Source organism: Entelurus aequoreus, linkage group LG16 (assembly GCF_033978785.1).
Source record: "Entelurus aequoreus isolate RoL-2023_Sb linkage group LG16, RoL_Eaeq_v1.1, whole genome shotgun sequence".
NCBI classification, from domain to species: Eukaryota; Metazoa; Chordata; class Actinopteri; order Syngnathiformes; family Syngnathidae; genus Entelurus; species Entelurus aequoreus.
This window is the reverse complement of record NC_084746.1, coordinates 29,622,986-29,646,895: the sequence shown is the minus strand read 5'-3', so window position 1 is coordinate 29,646,895 and position 23,910 is coordinate 29,622,986. Positions and strand designations below refer to the sequence as shown.

At 38.0% G+C, this 23,910-nt stretch overlaps 1 protein-coding gene across 1 annotated transcript in view; it reads left to right on the top strand.

The window, feature by feature from the left end:
* The first annotated feature begins 328 nt into the window (after positions 1-328).
* The window catches only part of tnr (tenascin R (restrictin, janusin)), a 435,043-nt gene continuing 411,461 nt past the window's right edge, over positions 329-23,910 (top strand). The window contains exons 1-2 of the mRNA XM_062022570.1: positions 329-590; positions 3,105-3,419. The gene's annotated coding sequence lies outside the window, so the exon portion shown is untranslated. The remainder of the gene's footprint in view (positions 591-3,104; positions 3,420-23,910) is intronic.

Genomic DNA, 23,910 nt, shown 5'->3' with positions numbered 1-23,910 from the left:
AGCATCCCGAACACTAATCAGAGGCAGGTGAAAACAAGCTGCAGTCATGGCAACTAAAAACACAGACCTAGGGGTGCTGAAAACAGGAACTGAGGGAGTCAAAAATTAAACAAACATGATCCGGGCAGCGGATCATGACAAAATAAACGCCATGCAGGATGTAACAAAAGGGTGAGTCATTTTCTGTTATCTAAATTGTATTGTATGAGTTCAGGCAATTTTTTTTTACACATGTAAGAATGTAAAACAAGGGCAAAGTAGGAAATCAGGTCAGCTTCCTGAATTCTGCACAAGGTGAAAGGGTGAGTAGATTTGTCTTATTGTAGTTTTATTGTAATGTGTTTAAATGACGTTCTACATTTTTATGACAGTTAATAATGTAAAACAAGCACCATACAGGAAGTCAGTTCAACTCCCTAGTATGCTGCATGTGATGAAATGGTGAGTAGGTTTGTCTTATTTTAGTTTGATTGTATAGTATCTGAATTTGATTTTTTTTTTTTTTACAGATATCTGACAGTTATGAATGTAAAACAAGCGGCATGCAAGAAGTCAGTTCAGATTCCTAATATGCTGCATGTGATGAAAGAGTGAGTAGTTTTGTGTTATTTTATTTTTATTGTATCATTTTTTAATTCTTTTTTTAAACAGACAGTTAAACATGTAAAACAAGCGCCATGCAGGGAGTCAATTCAACTTCCTTTTATGGTGCATTTAAACATTCAATAAACCTGCTTCAGCAATTAAAACATATCTTATGTGGTACTGTCAGAATTAAAATAATTGTATGAAACATGAAAAAATTAAGAAATAAAATCTCTGAACTCACAATTTGTAGCACTCATTTGACGCCGTATAAGCCAGTGGTACCGTTGTCGGTTGATTCGCGTGAAAGTTGCAGGAAAACCCTTTCACCGCCGGGATAGCTTCCGGTGTTGGCCGACCTCGTCTCACAAGATATAGTTTCTCTTAAGTATCCATCTTAAAAATGGCCTTGCAAATATATATCTGCTACCTAATCAATATTTTGCTCTCCTTCGTTGTGAGTACCGGTGAGTTTTCTATGGCTTTCTATGGCTCGTACTTGTGCAATGACAATAAAGACCTACCTAAATATTGTATGGCTCCGGTGCCACTTCCTCTTTTCGCAAACTGTGAGTATCCAATCACAGCGTAAGTCCAGCTAGAAGGCCTTACTGACGACAACAACTTGTGATCTGATTGGCTATGGCAATTGTCTAGTAACCGAATGTGTCCGTTCACTGACAGTGCACAGACACCTGCATTGTTGATTCTGAAGGCTCAGGTCAGATTTCGTACATCATGGCAACATAAGCTAGCTGAATTCTGATTGGATACAAACTAAAACTAAAAACAACAGCACTGGAAAGAGCATAATATGACATGAAGAGAATATGAATAATTGTACATATTTATAGAAAGTAAATTAAAAATTACGTTTATCTTTATCTTTACTTTTATATTTATTTATGTATTTATTTTTGGCTTTTTCGGGCGTGTTTACGACAAAAAAAGCAGTATATCAGTATACCACACATTTTTTATTTTTTATTTTTTTTATTTAGCCTTTATTTAACCAGGTAAAATCCCATTGAGATCAAAGATCTCTTTTCCAAGGGAGACCTGGCCAAGAGGGCAGCAGCAAGGTTACATTAAAAACAGTAAACAAATACATAAAACATCACATTTACAACATTAAAACTTGCTCACATGACACATGTGCATACAGACAAGGTAGACTGCAGTCCTTTCACAGAAGCTTTAAGCTCATTCAACGTAACAAGGGTTTGAAGTTTAATATTCGATTGTAGGTTATTCCAAGCCTTCGGTGCTGAAAACCTAAATGCTTTCTTTGGGGACGACAAATTGCAGAACATTCATTGAACGAAGTTTGTGACTTCCTTGTTTCTTTGTTAAAAGACAAGACAGATAAGATGGAGTTAAGTTAAAGTTAAAGTTAAAGTACCAATGATTGTCACACACACACTAGGTGTGGTGAAATTTGTCCTCTGCATTTGACCCATCCCCTTGGGGAGCAGTGGGCAGCAGCGGCGCCGCGCCCGGGAATCATTTTGGTGATTTAACCCCCAATTCCAACCCTTGATGCTGAGTGCCAAGCAGGGAGGTAATGGGTCCCATTTATATAGTGATACCCAGAATGGTTTTGTAGATGAAAACATACCAACGATTGAGGCGTCGAGCACATAAATATGTCCAGTTAACCATTGAGTATAATACGCAATGGTGAGTAAGGGGAGCGCAGTTGGTGATGAATCTCAGTGACTCGTGGTACACACTATCCAGCTTGTGGAGACAACCAGCAGTAGCATTCATGTACAACACATCTCTATAGTCAATAACAGGTAAAAAGGTTGTTTCCACCAATTTCTGTTTCACAGTAAAAGAAAAGCAAGACTTGTTTCTATAATAAAATCCCAGTTAAAGTTTCAGTTTTTTTTACAACATACTGAATGTGCTCCTTAAAACTCAAGTGGTCATCAATTAAAAATCCTAAATATTTAAAAGCAGATACTAACATAATTTGTTGCCCATTTCTTGTTAAAATGTTCTCACTCACACACAGTCTCAAGATTACAGCATCAATGGATAAACACTGTGTTATATTTTGCTTTTTCTTTAGACATTTGTGGAGGATTTTTTCTGACACTAATTCCAAATTAAATTAAAAATTACTTTTATCTTTGAATATGATCATGATTTCTGGTCCACCACTGCTTAAAACATTGTCTGTACAGCGGGTATGTTTTGTGATGCTGACAGTTTGACACCAGAACTGACTTTTAGTATTATTTCCAATGGGATACAATCTTAAAGAAGTAATTTTTCCGAAGAAAGTAGCATAAAGGAATGGTTTTCTCGATCTCCGTCTGGCCTCTTTGTATTATGCGAGTGACTTAGACATGCTGCCTGTACCAGCTCAGCGTTCTTCAGTTCCCCTCCCTGCACAACAAAATAAAATCCAATTATGCCTGGCAAGCTCTCACTACTCTGGCTTAAGACGAGGCTCCTCAGAAAGGATTTGGTGCTCCCAATTCATCCTCCTCTTTTTCCTTCCTCTCCAGAAGACAGACGTGTTTTATTGGATGTGTGCTTGTTGAGCCTGAGGGATGAATCACTCGTCACCAAGGACGAAGCTGCAGGATGGATGATGACAAGATCTCCAACAAAGGTCACATCGCCTTTTTCTCCAATGCACTGAAGTTTAATCATTTACAAGATGGTCCCAACATTCTGTTTGCTGTCTTTTAACGCACTCTTCCTTCATCGACTCATTCCTTTACCTCCCCATGGAGAAACTACCATTGTGCTTCTTCTAGACAGACATTGACCTGGATGACTGATTGGAGAAGCAACATACACCCGAACTGCTCAAAGAAGTATGTTTCGTCTACCTTTTTCTTTCTTTCTTTCATGCCCTCAAGAGCATGTCAGCAGGTCACATGACTCAATAGGTAATGGTAATCTGCACACTTTCTACTGAGAACGCGATGTTCATGGTTAAAGATGACTTTCTACAGATGACTGCTGTCAGTACGCAGTCTAACAAGGACGTATCGACCTTTATCTGCTAACTTACCCGGTAAAACAGCAATCCACACAACACAGCTCCTGTTATTGCTGTCATGATTTTCTGCGTGGAGGTCACAGATCAACGATTTAATCTTTTCCCCGCTGAGTCGCTCCCTTACCGTCAACACCGCAGTGCCTTCTCTGCCTTGTAGCCGTCTGCTACACTACAATTTAGTGTGGCCTCAGACAGGAAGATGACAGGGAAAAAGGAGATAGCATCTCTAAAATTGCAAATGGATTTCCACGCTCTGTATTACTTTGTAAGACTTGTTGTGGCACTTCTCTTTCTCTATATATTGAAATGCAACTAGTGTATGTGTGCATGCACAGATCATTTGCAATTCTACCAAAAATTGTAAGGTAAATATGCCTAAAGCAGGGGTCGGCAACCCAAAATGTAATCTGTCTGGAGCCGCAAAAAATTAAACGATTTATATACAGTCCTGGTCAAAGGTTTACATACACACTGCCAAACAGCTCATTTTTTTTGTTTCATCTGACATCACATGGACAAAGATAAGACCTTCTGGAGGAAAGTTCTGTGGTCAGATGAAACAAAAAATTAGCTGTTTGGCCACAATACCCACTAATTTGTTTGGAGGAGAAAAGGTGAGGCCTTTAATCCCACGAACACCACACCTACCGTGAAGCATGTTGGTGGTCGTATTATGCTCTGGGCCTGTTTAGCTGCCAATGGAACTGGTGCTTTACAGAGAGTAAATGGGACAATGAAAAAGGAGAATTACCTCCAAATTCTTCAGGATAACCTAAAATCATCAGTCTTGGGCGCAGTTGGGTGTTCCAAAAGGACAACCCCAAACACACTTCAAAAGTGGTAAAGGAATGGCTAAATCAGGGTAGAATTAAGGTTTTAGAATGGCCTTCCCAAAGTCCTGATTTAAATGTGTGGACAATGCTGAAGAAACAAGTCCATGTCAGAAAACCAACACATCTAGTTGAACTGCACCAATTTTGTCAAGAGGAGTGGTCAAAAATTCAACCAAAAGCTTGCCAGAAGCTTGTGGATGGCTACCAAAAGCGCCATATTGCAGTGAAACTTGCCAAGGGACATGTAACCAAATATTAACATACTTTTGACTCAGCAGATTTCATGAATGTTTTTGTGACCAACATGTATGTGCTCCAATCACTCTATCAAAAAAAAAAAAGAGTTGTAGAAATGATTAGAAACTCAACACAGCCATGACATTATGTTCTTTACAAGTGTATGTAAACTTTTGACCACGACTGTGTTTTAATGAAGGCAACAAATGATGTAAGTGTTTATATTAGCTATATTAGCCTACTATCAAAATGACTATGTGTCACAAGCTGACGCAAATCTTTGTTGACAGAAACGTTGAAATATAATATTTATTCTACACATTTTTACAACATTGGAAAACTTTCGTAAAACTTCTCAGAGGGTGAGATAACTCCTGGAAATGACTGTCTTAGAATGGCCAAAGGTATACACGTGTGTGTCCAAGTTAAAGGAAATCAAATCAAATCAAATCAAATCAACTTTATTTATAAAGCACATTTAAAATTTACCACAGGGGTAGCCAAAGTGCTGTACAATGGGCAGGTTAAAAATAATACGAGAACCGAGTAAACACAACACAACACAAACAGAACACGATAAAAAATAAATAAATAAAATATAAAAACATAAAAACAGGTTCACAGCAGGTGTATTATGGGGCGCCATTGCAGGATGGATATCACTCAGTGTTAAAAGCCATGGAATAAAAGTATGTTTTTAAGAGAGATTTAAAAACAGGAAGAGAGGAGGCTTGTCTAACACTCAGAGGTAGGTCATTCCAGAGCTTGGGAGCAGCAGCAGCGAAAGCTCTGTCACCTCTAAGCTTCAGCCTTGTGTCCGGGACCGTCAGTAGCAGCTGATCGGCTGATCTTAGGGATCGGGTGGGGCAGTAAGGCTGAAGGAGGTCGGAGAGATATGTTGGCGCAAGGTTGTTTAGACATTTAAAAACAAATAAAATGAGTTTAAAATTGATTCTGTAACGCACAGGGAGCCAGTGAAGGGACGCTAATATAGGGGTGATGTGCTCACGTCTGCGGGTCTGTGTTAGCAGACGAGCAGCAGAGTTCTGCACGAGCTGCAGGCGGGCGAGGGAGGCCTGGCTAATGCCTACATACAGGGCATTGCAGTAGTCAAGACGAGTCGAGATAAAGGCGTGGATTAATTTCTCGAGATCATGTCCTGATAGAAGCGGTTTCACTTTCGCTATTTGGCGTAATTGATAAAAGCTTTTGTGTACGACGCTGCTGATTTGTTTTTCGAATTTAAAATCTGAGTCGAACTTTACCCCCAGGTTTGTGACACAGTCGCTGAGATATGGGGTCAGAGTGCCGAGGTCAACGTTGGGGGAGGGGGAGCGACTTGGACAGAACAACATAACTTCTGTTTTGTCTTCATTTAGGCTCAGGAAGTTAGCTGAAAGCCAGGCTTTGATGTCGTGCAGGCAGTCAATAAGACGTTGAACCGTGTTATTTTGTGCCATGGGAAAATAAATCTGGCAATCATCGGCATAAAAATGAAATGCAATATCGTACTTCCTAAAAATAGAACCAAGGGGGAGAAGGTAAAGCGCAAATAAGATTGGGGGCAAGGATTGAGCCCTGGGGAACCCCATGTGGTAAAGGAGCTGTGGAAGACATAAAACTGTCTATTTTTACACAAAAACTCCTGTCGGTTAAGTACGACCGGAACCAGTTGAGGGCGGCGCCCTTAATGCCCACACAGTTCTCAAGACGAGTGATTAAGGTGGCGTGGTCGACAGTGTCGAAAGCAGCAGACAGATCTAAAAGCACCAGGACAACATATTTACCAGAATCAGTTGACAGGAGGATATCGTTAAAAACTTTTAGAAGCGCTGACTCTGTGCTGTGGAGGGCTTTAAAACCGTACTGGAACAACTCAGTGATACCATTATCCTCTAAGAAGGGCAACAATTGACTGTAGACAACCTTCTCTAATATTTTAGAAATGTATGGAAGATTAGAGATAGGTCTAAGGTTAGAGAGGAGAGAGGGGTCGAGGCTTGGTTTTTTAAGTAGAGGTTGTACCACTGCATGTTTAAACTCTACTGGAACTATTCCAGAAGAGAGGCTACTATTGATAATGTTAAGGACACTTGATCCAATAGTAGCAAGTACCTCCTTAAACAGGCGAGGTGGGAGGGAGTCTGCAGGAGAACCAGAGGTCTTCATATGACTAACTGTGTCATTTAAAAAAGAAAAGGACACCGGCTCAAACTGATGGAAAACAGAAGAGAAATTCAGTGGAACAGAAGAGTCATATGAAGGCTGAGATAAACTGGCTCTAGTTGACACAATTTTGTCAGTGAAAAAATGGAGACAATTTTCACAGAATTCAAAAGAAGCATCAAAACCAACAGATTTGGGAGCATCAATGACAGTGTTAATAGTTTTAAACAGAACTCTGGGGTTGATATAGTTAGAAGATATAATCTGAGATAGATATATATTCATCTCTGCCTTTACAGTCATCTGAAAGGATAACAAGCTTTCTTTAAAAATGGCAAAGGACACATGCAGCCTGTCTTTTTTCCATTTTCTCTCTGCCATTCTACACTTGCGCCTGGCAGCCCGAGTGACGTCATTCAACCAGGGCTGAGGCGTGGCTTTAGAGCGGCGGCACTTGAAAGGAGCGATCGTGTCCAGTGTTTGTAGACAAATAGAGTTGAAACCAGAAACCAACTCTTCAGTATTCAAACATACAGAGGCTGCAGAATTATCCTCACAGAGAGTCGAACAAATTGAGGAGAACAGAGCAGGAGACGAAGAATTAAACATGCGAGAGCGTTGAGGTGGAGCGCACAATTTAACCGGGCACTGAGTGGGAATATCAAACAGGATCGGCATATGATCAGAGAACACAGCGTCGCAAATGTCCAAATTAAAAACACATAAACCATACGAGAGCACTAAATCGAGTGTATGCCCGCGTTCATGTGTGGAACCACATACAGATTGTACGAAGTTAAAAGAGTCAATTACATTCAGGAAGCTCCTGGGAAGCGACTCGTCTGGACAGCAGGTGTGAATATTAAAATCACCCACAATAAGGACACGATCATATTTGGGCAGGATTTCAGCCAGAAATTCAGAAAAGTCAGTTATAAAGTCTTTGTGGTACTTGGGTGGTCGATAAACGACAGCACACAGGACGACATCAGAAAGACCCAGTTCAAACATGCACAGTTCGAAGCTTGAAAAGGAGGATTGCACGCGGATCTGACGGCATTTAAAGTCATTTTTAAAAACAACTGCTAATCCTCCTCCTTTTTGGCCGGACGAAATGGCGGGCTGTCTTCTTTTAATAGATTTATTACAATCTTTGCAAGCTGGGTAACGTTTACTGTGGTCTGGAACAACATGGCACACAAGAAACTATCAGAAATGCAGCCAATATTACATACAGATAATGTGTCATGAGACACAGACAAATAAACTAAATACACAGAGTACATAAGTAAAGGAAATTAAATATACTTACAAATTAAATATACCTACAAACGAGGTATAATGATGCCTAAATAGCATATTAGCAGCGATTAGCTTGCAGTCATGTAGTGACCAAATATGCCTGATTAGCACTCCCCACAAGTCAATAACATCAACAAAGCTCACCTTTGTGCATTCACGCACAGCGCAAAATGTTTGGTGGACAAAATGAGACAAAGAAGGAGCGGCATAAAACACGTTTTTCTGTGGCAGCGTCGGAGAAAGTTGTACATGTTAAACTGTTGAGTCACAGTCCACACAACGGTAAGTTCAAGGGGCGCTGAAATTAGTAGGACAAAACGGTGCTCGCCAATACTCTCATCAGTGAAGCATAAACACAAACCTATTACAAAGTGGGCTTTCTAACAATTAAGAAGGTTTGTTTCGTCTTTGTCCTCCTACAGATACCATACTATAACACCTTCAGTCTCACTCCTGATATTTGTTGGGGGCTAAATTACAGAGTCTTTTAGGAATGGTTGAAAGTACTGTGTTGTATGTGGGAGATAAGTGGTGTCACAGACCACCTCCTCTGTTCAGGGATGATTTTTCAACCTAACCATTGATGGCTTCCTTCACTCCTTTTTCGTACCATCCGCCCTCCCTGTCCAGAAACTGTACATTGTTATTCTCAAAGGAGTGCTGTTTCTCTCTGTGGTCACCCCAGCTGGTCGTTTGTGAAAAGTGCATCCAGTTCAAGAAATAACAAGAACAGAGTGGATGAGGAGGAAAATGTGACAGATGCAAAAATATTGTCATTCCATCTGTTTCAGGTCTATCTGAGACACTCAGAATAATTTTTTAACCAACTCAACATCCCAGTACACTTCAAACTAGGCAACACCCTGAGACAGAGAACTAGTGCATCCTAAAGACCGGACACTCCACACCCACAAAAACAATCATGTGCATACTATGCAGTGTAATGATGACTGCATTGATTCATATATTGGGGAAACAAAACCACCACTAAGCTGACGTATGGCACAGCATAGATGGGGAAACTCTACAGGCCAAGACTCGGCTGTCTACCTGCACCTCAGGGAGAAACAGCACTCTTTTGAGAACAAAAAGGTACAGATTTTGGACAGGGAGGACGAATGGTACGAAAGAGGAGTGAGGTTGAAAAACCATCTCTGAACAGAGCAGGTGGTCTGCGACACCACCGGTCTCCCACATACAACATTGTCCTTTCAAACATTATATAAAGACTCTGCAATTTAGCCTCCAACAAATAACAGGAATTAGAAACATTCTGGTCACAGAAAGTGACCAGAATGCCATTTGTGCCATTTGTTTACAACTGATTGGAATGCTAACGTGGGGGTTTCCGACTATTTTGGACTGCTGGTAGTAGTCGATCCACAGCAAACATTTTGTCACACAATACATCCATGCTAACAAGGGGAAATCACACTTCAACAACTGTCGCTGGCTTTGACAGTTAGGTTTGTTCGTTTGCCTCAAAACAGTTGATTTTCTCACTACAATAGGGCGAAACCATCCTTGCCCAGGCACAACCTCCGGGTTTTGGAGTATAAATATTTAGAGTTTTGGCACCAGCCGCTAGACTAGATGTAACCAATCTAAGTCTAAGACTAGATCTGACCAATCTAAGTTTATGAACTTGAACTGATGAAGCCTACTAGGATGAGAGGCGAAACGTCTTCTAAGACAAACCAAACAGTCCGGTTGCGATCGATTGAATGCCCTGAGATTACAATGACCTGGATGAATGAGAACATTCATATATATAAACTTATATGAGAGTTGAGAAGTGTGTACTTAGAGTGTAATGAGAACTGGTGGCAGTTTAAACTTGATTAATTATTTGGCTTCCTTTGGGAATAACCATTATATTCAAAAAACGATCAGCGTCCCTGAAGGAATTGTGATCTGCTTTAAAACTTCCATTGTCACATTTAGAGACTCTACCTGTGTAGTGTGTCGAGAGTTTGAAAAAATTGCCAATGCAACAAAAAAAGGCAACTTCAAAGACGTCTGCAGGCAAAGTCACCACAGGATATGTGGGGGGACCCCTGTGCAGTCAAGCGTTTGTTGATTTCAACAGTAACACAGCAGGAGTGTTGAGAGGAAGCACTTTTGCCGCCGTGCATACAAGTAGTCTCACTATGGGAGAAGTTTGAACCCCACATGCTGTATGCAGGAAGGCAAACAAACACCTCAAACCTCACGGACCAAAATATGATTAAATAGATTCAGACTCTTGCACTGGTTCATGCTGAAATGAATGTGCACACAATGAAACAAACACAAATGTATGGAATGGAAAGAAGGTTATTTTTAAGCCCCGTTTTTGGGAAAAAAAATGTAAGACTAAAATTATGTTTCATTTGTCAACTTTTACTAATCCTTTTCTTAGCTGCATGGCAGTTTTTGATCACTCTGCTTCATTGATTACCATTATCTTTGGAGTTGCATCATAACTGTCTGTGCAGATCATTTGCACCACCTATTAGTTAATACATCTCTCAACCCCCAACATTAAAAACACATCTTTTTCCGACTGTTGTCCACATTTAAAACAAATCTTATATTTGGGTCATTATAGTAACAAATCATCCCTGGATTTGCACCTGTATCCAGATTCTTACCAGCAGGCACAAGACATTGATACAATGTTGATTATACATACTGTACATGTCCTTTAAAACTGACTTTGGAACAACGTTGAAAAATAGTTGTATTTGTAAATTGACACAACGTTGATGGTAAACATTGGATCCACATTGTTGGTTGGGAAATTACCACATTTCAATGGTCAAATCAACGTCACAACCTGACATTGAATAAATGTCAACAAAAAGCATGTTGTTTCAACGTTGAGTTTGCGTTGTAGAATATTGGTTTTGGAAATGACCAAAATTCAATGGTCAAATCAACGGCAGAACCCAACACTGATTAAATGTCGTCAAAAAGCATGTTGTTTCAACTTTATGTTTGAGTTGCTCAACGTCAGGACCTAATTCTAAAAGTTCTTAACGTTGTTTTAATGTATTTTGCCTGTCACAAATTTGGCAGTTCCATTCTCCACTCATAAACAAATTCTAATGTAATACATGTGGGACAAGCAGTAGAAAATGGATGGATGGATGGAAGTGTGGCAGTGTAGCATACCTGTGGATGTAGTGTAACTCCACTTCATACGTGCTTGGTTTGCCAGAGAATATGTTATAGCAGAAATGATAAGTGATGCACTTTAGCTACTTTGTCGCTATATTTAGCGGGTAGAGGCACTTATTAAAGGTGAAAGAGAGGTGTATCTTGTGTCATACATTTATTCGGTAATCGAATACATTTGCTGAACGCAAAAATTATACCAAGTACAATAGCGTATCTAGTCGATACTACTAATATTACATCAATATTTTTTATCATCACAGAATCTTTTTTCCTTTTTTTATAAATTCATATTATCAGTAAATATGTCAAGATGACACATGAGGATTTTTAATATGACCAATTTATGATCCTGTAATTACTTGGTATCGGATCGATACATAAATTTGTGGCATCATCCAAAACTAATGTAAAGTATTCAAACAACAGAAGAATAAGTGATTATTACATTTTAACAGGAGATTACATTTTAATAAAAGTGTAAAAAGAACATGTTAAAAATGAAAAATAAGCAGATATTAACAGTAAATGAAGAAATTGATTAATAATTCATTTTATAGCTTGTCCTTTATAATTTTGACAAAATAATAAAATGATAAATGACACAATATGTTACTGCATACGTCAGCAGACAAATTAGGAGCCTTTGTTTGCTTACTTACTACTAAAAGACAAGTTGTCTCGTATGTTCACTATTTTATTTAATGCCAAAATTGTTCTTTAATTGCAATAAGAAACATATGTTTAATGTACCGTAAGATTTTTTGTTAAAATGAAGCCAATAATGCAATTTTTGTGGTGCCATTTAATTTGAATAGTATCAAAAAGTATTGAAAAGTATCGAAATACATTTTGGTACCGGCACCGGTACCACAATATTGGTATCAGGACAACCCCAGAACAATGTGTCTTGTGTTTTATACACTTATAGGGCCCACTACACTGCTGTTATTTTTAGAATGTAAAGTAAAGGACCATTTTTGGTATTTATGAGCATATTTATAAGCACAATATTGTTTGTTTTGATATACTTGGAGGTTATAGAACACTGCTGTTCTGTTTTGAATGTGCATCTTGGCAGCTGCTACTGCATTTTAAATTATGGGCTAAAAGATATTAAAGCATAGTGACACTTCCTGGCACTATGAAACAGCTTTCAGTAAAGTTGTGATTTTAAAAGTGCCTGGGTTCAGTTTTTTTTAAATATACTGTATGTTTAACGTTTCGAGAATTTAGAACATTTATTGGTATCGGTATCTACTACTGAGATAGTACAAAATTGATTATGGCATAAAAAAACCCAGACTACAAAGATTTGAGGAATCTCACCAAGAAATGTGCTGACCAAGCAACCTTAGACTCCTTAGGCAGCTGTTACTTGTCATTCCGTCAGCAGTTTGTTAGCACCCGCAGGACTTTATCACTCAAGTGCCTAACATGAACACAAAAGAGTGAATGAAGCGAATACACAAGAAAAACAAGTTACTCCTTGAGTTTGGACACTGTGGACATTACACTTTTGGGCCACTGTTGTGTGTTTTTAAACAGTGAAGTTAATTATATTTATATAGCGCTTTTTCTCTAGTGACTCTAAGCGCTTTACATAGTGAAACCCATTATCTTTATCTTTGTCATAACGTTTTTAGCATTCAATCAGACATTATTGTGAGGTTTTGTATTAGTGTTCCTAAAAATAGATATACCGGCCCCCAGACACAATAATTGCCCAGGCCTGTGGTATAGTTTTTTTGCCCAAGGACACAACAGCAGTGACTAGGAAGCGGGAAGCGAACTTGGAACCATCAAGTTGCTGGCACGGCCGTGATACCAACCAAGCCCCGCCTCTTTTGGGTAATCACGCGCTGCGTTTTGAGACAATTTCCTGTTTTGTTTTTTTTAAGTTTTGACAGAGTTGTAGTGTGAAGGGGAAAGCTGTATTGATTGCAGAGGGGGACACTTTATCCCCTGTCAGCACCCCTGATCCTCCAGAGGCGTGTGCGCGCACACACACACACACACACACACACACACACACACACACACACACACACACACACACACACACACACACACACACACACACACACACACACACACACACACACATTCTTGTATTCGTTACCTTCTTGAGACCTCTGAAATATGCCTACCTCTTTAGGACCACTCCTTTCTAGATATATAAAGATTTATATTTACAACATTAATGATATACCGTATATTGCCAAATAGTAGCCCGGGCGTTTATTTCACAAAATTTATTTAGGAGACAGGCGTTTAAAAGAAGCAGGCGGTTATTTGCACAAGGCTTTTATTTATTTTTGCACCAGCCTGCACCAGGCCATTATTTGGTTACAATGGTTACTGTCCAGTATTTTTTTTTTCGTACAAAAAACTTTAAATGTAAAAGCTATTGTAAACATACAAACAAAAAAACAAGAGATCAACATGAGGTAGGCTATCAAAAGACAAGAGATCAACAAGGCTTCAACATGGCAGTAGTGCAACAATTGTCAAATAGAATACCAATACTAAAAATAAATACACTTTTTAAATAAAGCAGCCTACTGGGAAAAATAAAATTATGGTACCAAGTACTCACGTATAAAACCCACCATCAAAACAGAACAATAATACTGTCACTTAAATAAAATAAAGGCTACAGTACTCTAAGTTATAAATAAAGCAGCATACAGGAAAAATAAAATTATGGTACCAAGTATACTATAAAACCTTCCCCCTCCTCGCCCCCCTCATCATCATCCTCCTCTTCAATCACAAGTTCTTCTCGACGGGAGCGTCCTTCTGTGCAACAGTTGTTCTCCTCCTGAGGGTAAAGTTATTCCGACGCAGGAATCGATTAAGCCAGCCACTCATTGCACCAAACACCACTCGTGTCACTCGCGGCGGCATACAACTCCTTGGCCTTAATGCGGATCATTTTGCGGGACACACGGTGGTTCAGTCCACGAACGTGATGTATCCACTGACACAAATTAGCATCAAGCTCGTCGCTCACTTTCTTCCTACCTCCACCAGATAAGCGAGCCCGTTTTCCATCGATTGCCGACTGAGATAGTAGTTCTCCCTTTTTTTGTTTCCATTCTCGTACACGTTTTGGGTCAACGTTAAACTGCCTGGCCCCCTTAAAGTATTCCCGTCCATCAGTTGTGGTGTACCGGTATCCTGTTCATTCAACTCACTGCTACTGTTGCTTGCCATGTTGAAACTTTTCCTCGTGGGTTTGTTGTTGTCGTTGAGTGTGTGTTACGCTATATGCGGTGACCCATTGCAATATGTTGATTACCCAGAATCCCCACGTAACGTAAGCCATCACGGCACAGATTTCGTTAAGCCTTTGATTGTCATGTAACTCTCTGGACTCCACGCGTCTGCTGTTACCGTAATAACCAGAATTACTGCACCTTTGCTTTTCCTTTTAGCTTATAAATTGGGCTTCATGAAATCAATATGATTTGAATCTAAATTATGCAAATAACAGCCCATGGGCGGCTATTTAGACATAGGCGGTTATTTGCCCAAGGGCGTTTATTTGATAATATACGGTATACATACTATGCAAATATAAAACAGCTTGTTGTGAAAAATGAGTTGGAATTTTATAAGAAAAAGGTCACAATTTCACAAGAAAAACTTGGAATTTGGGCAGTTTCATAATAAAAGTCGTAATTTTACTCAACACAAGTCAAAATTGTACAAGAAAAACTGAACATTTGTGCAATATTATGATAAAAATTGGAAGTTTACTCAATAACATTCCTAATTTTACAAGAAAAGCTTAAAATTTTGGCAATTTTATGAAAAGAGTCGTAATTTTGCTTGACAAAAGTCACAATTTTATAAGAAAACGTTCACATTTTGGCATTATTATATTAATAATCGGAATTTTACTCGGCAAAATTATGACAAAAGTCATAATTTTACTCAAAAAATGTCACTGTTTTACAACAACAACAAAAAATAATGGCAATATTGTGATAAAAGTCAGAATTTTATAAGACAAATGTCACCATTTTGCATTAAAAAGTAATACTTTTATATAAAAAAGTAACAATTTTACAAGAAAATATTGCAATATTACAGAAACAGAAAGAATGTGAGAAATTGTTCCAAATTTTATAAGAAAAAAATCGACACATTATGAGAAAAAGACTGCTTCTAGTTAATTAATTTGTATTTTTATTTTTTGTTGGTAATTGGTTTTTAATCATTATTTACTTCAAGTTATTACAGTATGTCTCTATATACATACATATATATATTTTTTTACTAATTTTGGCCAAAGGGGGTGCATTTCAATTTCTTACACACACTTGTTATTACAAATTTTGTCTAATGTTCTGGTGAACATTTCACACGTTCACCAGAGGGGGATCACTTTTAAAACCGACACCCAGTCAATTTGAAAAATCCCTCCTTTTTGGGACCACCCTCATTTTAAAAGATTTCACCACCAGGGGTGCATATGAGACATTCTCTATTAGATGCAATGTTTTTTTGTTTTGGGACCATGATTTCGGTCCTAACTTGTTCACCGGTCCCCATATGGAAGGTACTTTTCCTTGTTGATGTCTCAAGAAGGGTAGAAATACAAGAACACACACACACACACACACACACACACACACACACACACACACACACACACACACACACACACACACACACACACACACACACACACACACACACACACACACACACACACACACTCATCATGTGAGGGGCAATACTAAAGAACATTTCTTTTTACCCTCGTCTGCATTCTATCATAAATCAAGGTATTCAGATTTTCCCCAGGAAGACTGTTTTGCCCTCTTGTGCTCTAGCAATGGAATTACTCAGTTCAAAGCTGTACTGTTACTGTTATTATTATGCAGTCGCCGCATTGATGTGTGCTGACTTTTTATTCCTAATAGCCAGTTTGCAACAGTAGAGCAAAAGCACGCTCGCTGAGCCCACCAAAGATTGGCAAGTCTTTGATAAGAGTCCTATTACAGAGCTTATTTAGTTCAGCATGGCATCCAGGTAAATATAAACAGTGTTGCCTGCAGTGTGACTGTGGCAGACAACACACCCGTTAAGCCTTGTTTGACAACGTAGTACCAAGACTCTCAGGGGCGATTAAGGGCACGCCAATGACAAATGATGTGATTGGAATCGTTGCTCGCCATCACATTTTCTTGGAACGGTCCGCCTCACTGTAATGGACAATATACTGTTGCACATTATGGGATATTGAAAATGCATTAACTTGGTTATTTGTGGTGGTAAACAAAACAGAACATGTGCAAGTGTGCTAGAGCTTGTAGTTCATTACGTTTTGTATAATGTGTACACTAAAGAGGGTCATAATTAATGAACAAGGATTGTGTTGAAATAATTGTTTCAAGTAATTAATGAACTACCGTAATTTATGGGCCATAGGGCGCACCGGAGGGTCTAGTCTGGTCTTTTTTCATACAAAAAGCGCACCGGATTATAGGGCGCATTAAAGGAGTCATATTATGATTTTTTCTTTCTAAATGAAAAACACTTTCTTGTGGTGTACATCAATGGTTTTCAACCTTTCTTTTTTTCGTTGAAAAAATCCAAAGGCACACCACCAGCAGAAATTATTAAAAAAGGAAACTCCGTTGACAGTAAAAAGTCGTTGTCGCAATTGTTGGATATGACTTGAAACCATAACCAACCATGCATCATAATAGCTCTTGTCTCAAAGTAGGTGTACTGTCACGACCTGTCACATCACGCCGTGACTTATTTTGAGTTGTTTGCTGTTTTCCTGTGTGTAGTGTTTTAGTTCTTGTCCTGCGCTCCTATTTTGGTGGCTTTTTGTTGTTGTTGGTATTTTCCTGTAACAGTTTCATGTCTTCCTTTGAGCAATATTTCCCGCATCTACTTTGTTTTAGCAATCAAGAATATCTCAGTTGTTTTTATCCTTCTTTGTGTGGACATTGTTGATTGTCATCTCATGTACGGATGTACTTTGTGGACGCCGTCCGTCTCTGCTCCACAGTAAGTCTTTGCTGTCGTCCAGCATTCTGTTTTTGTTTACTTTGTAGCCAGTTTAGTTTAAGTTTTGTTTTGCATAGCCTCCTTAAGCTTCAATGCCTTTTCTTAAGGTCACTCACCTTTTGTTTATTTTTGGTTTAAGCATTAGACACCTTTTCACCTGCATGCTGCCTCCCGCTGTTTCCGACAGCTACAAAGCAATTAGCTACCTCCTGCCACCTACTGATATGGAAGAGTATTACACTGTTACTCGGCCAAGCTCTAGACAGCACCGACACTCAACAACAACACATAATTTGCAAACTATAATTACTGGTTTGCAAAAAATGTTTTGAACCCATCCATCCATCCATTCATTTTCTACCGCCTGTCCCTTTTTTGGGGTCCAAATAGGTAAAATTACATAATCTCCCTCGGCACATCAGACTGTATCGCGGCACAGTGGTTGAAAAACACTGGTCTACATAATATGTGATGGTGGTTCTTTGGTAAAAATGTTGCATGGATTATGTTTTACAGATCATCTTCATCTTCAAGGATGCGCTGTTTTTTATTTACGTGGCTCACCTTCGACAGCGTCTTCTCCCCGTCATCTTTGTTGTAGCAGTGTAGTGTGCAAGGACGGGAGTGGAAGAAGTGTCAAAAGTTGGAGCTAACTGTTTTAATGACATTCCGACTTTACTTAAATCAATAACGGAGCAGCATTCCCTCATCCGTGGCTCATTAGTGCAATAACAACGTTGGAAATGTGACCCGTGAAAAACCGTCTGACCGGAACTCTCTAATAACCAAAGATCCTTGGGTGAATAAAGTAAACTCACTACACTGGTATGTTTTAGCGCTTTCATGGCGAGTTTACTGACAAATATAAGTAAGAACTTTACACTACTTTGTATTAGAAATGGCAACAGTGGAGGATGAATGTCCCATAACAAGAAGATATAGAAAAAGAAGAAGCTTATCAACTGCGGATTACAAAGGCAGACTTAATTTTCAGGATTTATGCAGATCCCAAATACAGATCAGCAGGTACCAGAAGGTAAGAAAAGTTGCTTTTGCATAATACTGCGAAACAAAAGGCCAGATAATATGTCTTAACTTATACACACACCATAATAATACTTGTATGTTGAAGCACAGTACAATCCATCAAGCGGTGCGGCTTCATAGCTTACCAAAGTCGTACTAAAACATTTTCATAGATTTTTGAGCGCCCTGTGTTATGTTCTATATTTTCAATGGAACATATAACATTTTGGTGTTGTTTACTTGAGTCATATTGCAGTCTACACGTATCTCTTATGTGTGACTGCCATCTACTGGTCACACTTATCATTCCACCATGTACCAAATAAAATAGCTTCGAGGTCAGTAAGTACAACCAAAATTGTTCCATACATTAGGCGCACAGGGTTATAAGGCGCACTGTCGAGTTTTGAGAAAATGAAAGGATTTTAAGTGCGCCTTATAGTCCGAAAAATACGGTACCTTGCAGCAACCAGCGGAGGCACTGTTGAGTCAGTGGCGACTACTTTGATGTCTGAAAAAGTACAACATGACTCCAGATGTGCATAGCTGCCAAAATCTGGTGTTTGCAATTTAGTAGATGTCCCTTCCTCCGTTACTCATCTCGTTATGTGAATAACAACTTACAAACGACATCGCATTTATTCATGAGAACTTTATTGATTTCTATTTTGTTTATGTTACAAATTGAGCACAGGAAGTGATTGGAAATCCCGGCAGGACCCAAAAATGATAGGCAGGTTTGATTTTCAGATTTTCAGTTGTTCTGGCCAAACTTGCTTGGCATTAGAATTCATGCACCCTCTGCATCTGCGCATGTGTATGAATCAAGGCAATGCGGAAATGTAATGGTGCATCGAACGACTCTGTAGGGGTCTCCCAGTAAAACCCTTTTAATTGTTTCTTAATAAGAAGAGTCTGTGGTGTGACACATGTTCCAGTAAGATTCTGAGGACGACAGTTGCAGTGCTGTAGATCTATTTAAACAAAAAGACAAAAAAATCACCAAAGTTCCAATAAATCCCAAAACCAGTGAAGTTAAAAACTCTACTCTGCAAAGCGAAAGTAATTTATCAACAACACCCAGGAACACAGCCGGCTTTGCTGGGCCCAAGCTCATCTAAGATGGACTGATGCAAAGTGGAACAGTGTTCAGTGGTCTGACGAGTCCACATTTCAAATTGTTTTTGGAAACTGTGGACGAGAACCATCCGGACTGTTATAGGCGCAAAGTTCAAAAGCCAGCATCTGTGATGGTATGGGGGGTGTATTAGTGCCCATTGAAAAGTACAGTGCTTTTCCTTCAAAAATAAGGACATCTCTATGTGACCCCAAACTTTTGAACGGTAGTGTACATACACATACACGTGTACACATACACACACATACACATTTTATACATATATATACACATATATACACATACATACACATACACATAAAAATATACATACATACATACATACATACATACACACACATATACATACATATACACAGCTTGTCAGCCCCGACAACCACCACGTACGCGCGCTGCCACCAGTCACAACATCAGCCACCCCCCTGCACCAGACCCAGCAGCCACGGGCGCCCACACCACAAACAAACGGCAGCAGAAACAGTAGCCGCAATACCCCCAGACAGCCAACACCACCCAATCAAATCAAAGCGATCAAAAAAAAAACTGTGCCCGGCAACCACACGCCAACAGGATCATGGAGACCAGCCAGCACCAGCCCGCCAGCCAGCCCAAACGCCAACACGCAAACAAGAGACACAAACACCCCCCCCACCAAGAGACCCCACCACCCCAACCCAAACCCGCACAAACACACCACCGCCCAAACAACCGAGACACAGCATCCAGACCAGACATGGGCGCCGCGCCGCCACCACATCAAGTCACCAATAGAGACCCCACAGCGCAAGGTTGGGCCACACGGGCACGGACCCCACCCAACAGGAAGCGAGACCCGCGCGACGCCACACAGAAATAAATAATAAGATTAAACAAAAATAATAATAATAATTAAAACATAAATAAATAAATAAATAAAATATATTTAAAAAAATAAATAAATACAATAAAAATAAAAATAAAAATAAAATAAAATAAGTAAATAATAAAAATAAAAATGAATAATAAATTAAATAAATTAAATAAATAAATAAATAATAATAAATGAATAAAAGCCTGGCAGGCCACCAGACCGCATCCGCGCCGGCCGACAAGGCAATGAGGGGTGCGCCGAACCCCAACTCCCCCACATGCATGTGTACAAGGACCCCAGAGTGTCTACTGTGTAGTTAAAATTAGGAGGTCATTAAATTCCATTAGATGCCCTTAAATTCTAAGTTAATGATTATTTGCAAAAAAAAAAAATCAGTTTCTCAGTCCGAACATTAAATATCTTGTCTTTGCAGTCTATTCAATTGAATATAAGTTGGAAAATGATTTGCAAATCATTGTATTCTGTTTTTATTTACGATTTTACACAATGTGCCATCTTCACTGGTTTTGGGTTTTGTAAAATAAACAAATTAAATACTGAATAAATAGTGGGGAAAATACTTACAATATTTCTAATGACAATAATTATCAATTTTCAAAATGTACATTTCCCTGAATTGATTCAGTAATAAACAATTAATTTCATAACCAAAAATGGGGCCTACAGACTCGTTCAGGTGAGGACAATTGTTACACTAAATAACGCTATATTTTTGTATTTTGTCATTTAATATACATGTTTTACATTACAAAACAATTAAAAGATCTTAGGTTTAGATTCATGTCAAGATGTTGAAAATCAAGAGCCACAAGGCATGGTAGCAGTGCTTTTGATTTCCCAGAAGAAGAAAAAAACATAACCTAGAAAAAAAATCATGTATTTGATTGTTTGTTGTGTGAAACATGTATATAAAATGACAAAATATAAAAATAAAGCGTTATTTAGTGGCTCATTGTACTCTATTGTACTCCTGGGAGCGAGTCCTTCAGTGCGCAATTACATTGCCTCATTCCTTTGATTCATATGCATGTAAAGATGCAGGCGTAACTGCTGACAATTTGTTTTTTCTATTTTCTATGTATTGTTTAGGGTGAATATACATTAATATGCCACCAGACATGCTTTTGCAAAAAAAAAATAGTTTACCTAAGATAGCAGCAATTCACATCAAAATACAACATTTTTATAGGAGAATGTATGAATGGAATCCCCTTTCCAAACAAATTATGACAGAAAATCCATTCAGATTTAAAGTTTTATAACAAAATATTTTACTTTGCTATGTAAATCACCTTTAATGTTACTTTTTAAATAATTTATTTGACTCTTAAATTCTAAATGTATTAATACTCTATTAAGGATGATCTATCTCTCTTCTTTTATTGTACAATTAATTGTAGATTGTTTGCTAATTGTGCTGTATGTGTGTCTGATGATTGTATGTCTGTATTTTCTTTCACACCCTAAGAATAATTTTCTTTGGTTATTTATTAAATAATGTACAGTGCATCTGGTAAGTATTCACAGTCCTTCACTTCTTCCACATTTTCTTATGTTACAGCCTTATTCCAAAATGGTATAAATATGTTTTTGTCCTCAAAATTAAACACACAATACCCCATGTTAATTTCACCACACCTAGTGTGTGTGACAATCATTGGTACTTTAACTTTAACTTGTAATGACAATGTGAAAAGTATTAAAGAAATAAAAACTTTTGCAAATGTATTAAAAAAAGAAAAAAAAAAGAAAATTCATGTACATACGTTTTCACAGATTTTGCTCAATACTTTGTTGATACACCTTTGGCAGCAATTACAGCGTCAAGTCTTTTTGAATATGGTGCTACAAGCTTGGCACACCTATCTTTGGGCAGTTTAGCTCATTGCTCTTTGCCTATTCCTTTTTGCAGCACCTCACAAACTCCATCAAATTGGATGGGAAGTGTAGTTTTTTATCCAGGATGTCTCTGTGCATTCATCTTTCCCTCTCTCCTGACCAGTCTCAGAGTTCCTGCCGCTGAAAACCATCCCCGCAGCATGATGCTGCCACCACCATGCTACACTAAGAAATGCCTTCTGACTGGCCAGTATACCATACAGGCCTTATTGGTGGTTTACTGCAGAGATGGTTGTCCGTCTGGAAGGTTCTCCTTTCTCTAAAGAATAATGCCGTAGCTCTGACAGAGTGACCATCGGGTTCTTGGTCACCTCCCTGACTAGACTAAGATGAATGCAGCAATGTACAGAGACATCCTGGATAAAAACAAACACTTCTCATTCAACCTGATGGAGCTTGAGAGTTGATGCAATGAGGAATGGGCGAAACTGCCCAAAGATAGGTGTGAGAAGCCTGTGGCATTGTATTAAAAAAAAGACTTGAGGCTGTAATTGCTGCCAAAGGTGCATCAACAAAATATTGAGCAAAGGCTGTGAATATTTATGTACGTGTGATTTTTTTTTTTTTAAATGTTGTATTTATAATACATTTGCAATTTAAAAAGAAAAAAACAACAACTTTTTATTGTTATTATGAAGTATTGTTTGTAGAATTTTGAGGACAAAAACAAATGTATTCTATTTTGGAATAAGGCTGTCACATAACTGCTGTGGATATTATGTATATATATATATATATATATATATATATATATATATATATATATATATATATATATATATATATATATATATATATATATATATATATATATATATATATATATATATATATATATATATATATATATATATATTAGTGTTGTCCCTATACCAATATTTTGGTATAGGGGTACCTGTACCGGTATCAAAATTATTTCGATACTTTTTGGTACTTTTCTAAATAAAGGGGACCACAAAAAATTGCATTATTGGCTTTATCTTACGGTACATTAAACAAATGTTTCTTATTGCAAATTCATCCTTAAATAAAATAGTGAACATACAAGACAACTTTTTATTAGTAAGTAAGCAAACACAGGCTCCTAATTTAGCTGTTTAAGTATGCAGTAACATATTGTGTCATTTTCCATTATATTATTTTGTTAAAATTATTAAGGACAAGTGGTAGAAAATGAATTATTAATCTACTTGTTCATTTACTTTTAATATCTGCTTATTTTCTCTTTTAACATGTTCTATACTAATACCGGTATACCGTACAACCCTAATATATATATATATATATATATATATATATATATATATATATATATATATATATATATATATATATATATATATATATATATATATATATATATATATATATATATATATATATATATATATAGCCAAGGTTTCTGTGGTTTATCCGTTATACAGTGCTCAATACCGGGGTAGAGCGGAATATACGTTAGGTCAGGAAAAACCATAGAGGCTATATCATCCCTACAAGCCTGTTTCGCAGTTTTTAAAATATATTTATATATAAAATCAGGGAAAACTGCGGAACAGGCTTGTAGGGATGGTATAGCCTCTGTGTTTTTTCCTGATCTAATGTATATATAATGTATATATATATATATATATATATA